Source organism: Sceloporus occidentalis, unplaced genomic scaffold, assembly GCF_023333645.1.
Source record: "Sceloporus occidentalis isolate IW3139 unplaced genomic scaffold, rSceOcc1.0.p SCAF_73, whole genome shotgun sequence".
Lineage (NCBI taxonomy): Eukaryota > Metazoa > Chordata > Lepidosauria > Squamata > Phrynosomatidae > Sceloporus > Sceloporus occidentalis.
Genome location: NW_028317053.1, coordinates 3,714,441 through 3,719,339, shown reverse-complemented (window position 1 = coordinate 3,719,339; position 4,899 = coordinate 3,714,441).

Genomic DNA, 4,899 nt, shown 5'->3' with positions numbered 1-4,899 from the left:
ACACTTCTCATAACTGGTCCCAAAATTTGAGTTATAATGATTTAAAGCATGATGGCAAGCTTTTATTTATTGCATTTATTGAGTAAACAGCTTGCGATTAAGGCAAAATAAATTTACTTCTCAAAATCCTCATCTGCAGATGAGGATTGTTGAATGTCAGCAAATTAATCTAATGTACACCAGATGCTTGCTGTTTAGTATCTGTGTCTGAAATAGATTTGTATTTATGTTGCACTTCAGTATTATGTTTTATTTATTAACACACACACTGGCCTTTATGGTTGGATTTCAGGGCAGCATGCAGATAAGACAATAAATAAAATAAAACATTTCCAGATTAAAACAATAAAATAGCTTAAAAGCCAAAATAAATAAATAAATAATGGTTTATTGAACCGTTTCCTGTATTGCTATGCATTTTATATGCATTATCCTATTATTTCTTAGATTGAACGCCATAGTCAGGTTTACTCTTTTATATTTATTGTTTTTATGTACAGCGCTGTGCAAATCTAGAGCGCTATATAAATAAAGAATAATAAATAAATAAATAAATAAGGAAAATCTATTACTCGTTTGCCAGGATTTTGATTTTCCCTTTCTGTTATCATAATGTACCATTATACCAATATCAAAATAGTCTCAAAGAGCAACAAGCACACTTCTAAGTGTCTGCCCTATCAGTTTAATTTTTCCATCATAATTGGAACTGGTCACACTTATGAATAAGGTTTTAGATGATTATTTCTTAAACAATTAAAGTTTGCAACTCTACTTCAAAGGTGGGTAGAGGGAGAGGATATAATTAGTTACAAGTAATGTAGTTAATTATGAAGAGTTACTTTAAAGGTGGCAAGTGTATTCAGAAGTCACATTTCAAAAACAATGTAATGAGTGGGGGCAGAATTTACAGATACTTTCCAAATGTACTTTGTAAGGGCAACTAAAGACATTTTAAAGGTATTTGACAGTATTTTTTTCATACCATTTCTCTCATGTATCCTCTCTCCAGTAATAAAAAATGATGAATAAGTATTCAGCTGTTCAACAAATAAGTTATGACGTATTTCTTCAATATTGTACTTAGTAGTAGCAATGGCTATTTTCCCAGCAGTATAGCAGGTTTGAATTATTTTTAAAAGCAGCTTTCTAAAGACTGAGCAGATTTCAGGCTTGTGAGATGAACAATTTTAAAACTACAAATTTACTCCAAGAATTAAGGAACAGTGTGCCTCTGATGATATTCTCCATCTGTGAACAGTGTGTGTATGTGTATGAGCCTTCAAGTTGCCTGTTGACTTATAGCAACCTCATGAACTTCATAGGGTTTTTTAAGGCAAGGAATACTCAGAAGTTGTATTGCCAGTTCCTTCCTCTGAAATATAGCTGTGGTACATACTGCCATAAAGCAGTGTACCAGCACTGATTCTAGGGTTAGGGACTGCACGGCAACTGCACGGTCCTTAACCCTAGAATGTATGGGTGGCGTAACAATGGTGGTGCCTTGTGTACACGGGTGCTGCCATTGTTACGTAAGCGCCGCATGGCATCCACACGTTGCTGCACAGCGCTTACATAACAAGTGCACCAGTGGTGCACTTGTTACTCCACCCCTGCGGCTTAAAAATAACCCACTTTTCTCAGCTTGTTTTTCCTCCGCAGAGAAGCCACACGGTTTAGCGGTTGTGGCTTCCCTCTGGAGTACAGACTTTTTGGGCAGTTTGTCCCAGGCCATAGCCATGGCAAGTCACACTATCTCAGCTCAGACCATGGCAATAGAAACCTCCCCTCTGAAAGAATTTGACATGAAAATCCTATTATAGGGCCATCTTAGGGTGGCCATAAATTGGAAATGACTTGAAGGCACACAAGAAAGAACCAAGTCCTTACAAACAAAATCCATGCCTGGGTTTCCCCAAATCATTCTTTTCCAGCAATTTAATTTTGGAGGAAGAAACCTTTAGTTGTTATTCAATTAAGAATCAGAAATCCTTGTGATCTATTGGAAATCACTCAGAGATCTACCAAGAGATTGCTGCCAGCCTTCTGCCCATTCTTGCTCTTCAGATAACTGATAGAAATTGATAACAGCATACCATATTGTTTAGCACTGAACTATGTTATTTTGGATGACATTGAATGAATTTAAATTTTGACAAGTGGTTGTTGGAAATCTCACTATTTACATTCTGGGACTTGACATAAAGCCAAAACAAAACAGAAGCAGTTGACAGCTAATTTTAAGCTTGCATTTATTTTTTCAAAATTGGCTGAGATCCTGTATGGGACATGTAGCTACAATGTCATAGCTATACATGTTGTAGGGAAGGGGCTGGATGTATTATTGTGCAGCATCCTACTTGTCAGCACTACAAAACTCATCCAGTTAGTATAGCTGCTTGGCTTTTAAAGTTTTTTTAAAGGGGCATTTGCACTCATGGCAATGGTTTGTCAATTGTAAATGTGAATATGAACAGGTATGAGGTTGTACATCTAGTTTGCAACAGCATAACTGCCTAATTGAATGTCAGCCATTCTTTGTAAAGGTTTGGATTTTGGTTTTGAGCAGGAAATGTTCAAAGAATGTTCAGCTCAGTTTGTAGTTGGTTGTCATGAATACCATGAATATGGCCAGTCCTCCACGTTTGCAGCTTTGTCTTTTGTGGATTTGATTATTTGGATATTTGATTGATACGCTCTCTCTAGGTCAACATCTGCCAGAAGTCAAGCTGGAGGATCTAGAGATTCCTAGAGGGAACACTTCTCTAGGCATTTGTAGGTCCTCCAGCTCAATTCTATGATCATCAACTGGCAGATGTTGATCATAGAATTGTTCTGGACCTAGATTCTTAGAGGTGTTCTTTCAGACAAAATAAATAGTGGCTTTTTATTTGTGGTTTTCTGCTTTCACAAATGTTCTTATGGGAACATTTGAGTTGTGTGGTGAAAATACCATACATATATAATGCCTTGATATAGACCATATAACTCATCATCAACATAAAGAAACATTCAGAATAAAAGGGAAAAAAGAAAGAAAGAAACATACATACAAATATAGGTATACATATACACACACACTCTTACTTTAAAAAAAAATCCTAAAATTAAACCACCACACTAATGTACTGCATAGAAACATTAAACTAGAGGCCTGTCTTCACTGTAGAAATAAAGCAGTTTGATACCACTTTAAGTGCTTTCACACCATCCTATGAAATGCTTAGGTTTGCAGTTTTACAAGGCCTTTAGTCTTGCCTGCCAAAGAGTTCTTGTGCCTCACAACGCTACAAATTTGAGGATTCTGTAGGAGGGATCCAGAACAATGTACATATTTCTCTACCATTACAGATACAACTAAATAAACGTACTGAGGTTACTGGTAACTATAACCACCAATTATAACAATAGATATCTTATTGTTCAAAAAATCCAGAAATGGCTTCTAATCTTTCAAAAATCTTCAATTGGTTTATGCAATAAAATTCAAGTTAATTTGGAAAATTGAGCCAATTTGGCAACCTTGGCAATCCATTCTTCCATCATCTATGTGATGTCTTTTGAAATGGGGTAAACAGAGCTGAGAAAGATGTTTAAGATATGGTAAGGTTGAGATGAAATCAAACAGTAAAAACTTAACTGGGGACACGCAGGTCCTAGGCCAGAGTTTAGAACAGTGACTTTTTGAGAATACAGTGGGTCCTTGGTATCCACTGGGGTTTGGTTCCAGGACCCTCCATGGATACCAAAATCCCTGGATGCTCAAATCCCATTAAATAAAATGGCATAGTAAAATGGTGTCCCTTATATAAAGTGGTAAAATAAAGTTTGCTATTTGGAATTTATATTTTTGGGGAATATTTTCAAGCTGTGTATGCTTGAATCCATGGATAAAGAATCTTTGAGTATAGAGAGCCAACTGTAGAACTCTCAGAACTCTCTGACAGGTTGGTGGAATCTGGGAGTTGTGGTCCAAACAGTAACTTTTCAGTGCTGTGGTCATCATGGAAGTACCTCTTCTGGTCTTGGCCTGGTTTTTCACCACTATAGACTTCAGTTAAGAAAGGCTATGTCTCCCCACTTCTACCCTGACCCCAAATCAACACAACTTCAAAATGCTTTGCTCGAGTTGTGAGTTGATGGAACATTTGATATGAAACCTGTAGGCAGGAAATGACCCACTGCTTTGTCCAGTAGTTTGTTTAAACTGTCTTTTGGTATACAAAGTGTGTCTTCCATCTATTTTTACTCCCCAGCCCTCATCCCCACATTTATAATTTGCAACTAAATGGATGGGTGAATCCATCCACCCTGGCAGAGTGTCTGCTTGAGGCAATGAGATTAGTGAAACCATCTGAAACTTAAGGCAAAGATTGACTACTGCCTGCCCTTAAAATAATGGCAAATAGCTTAGATTTGATTAGCTGTGCAAAGAGAGCCAATGGGAGGTGTTCAATGAAAAAAGGGAAAAGGTCAGATCAGGAGCAAGAAAATAATTACTTGCTAATTGAGAACACTCAATAATTGGTAATAAGCTTCCCAACATTAATATGAATTAGCAAGGCAGTGCTATCTTTTTTTTAAAAAGTTTTTTCTTCATCTTCTTAATTCTTTCCAGCAATTAAATGATAGCCCTATTGAATATTTTTTTTCCTGATTCCTATTTAGAGAGACGGCAGCAATCCAAGTGCACCAGCCTTGTCACACAGAGCCGTGGTATTTTCTACTGAACAACATTCTAATAAATCAACTGAAGCATGGCATATTTCATTTGGATCCTAATTGCAGTTCTCTCTCATTATTGATATTAATGACCCGATGGTTCTAACAGTTAAGTGATGAACTGAGCAGAAAGTATGGTCCATAAGCTTTCCTGCTTTTTTAAAAAAATAGATTCAA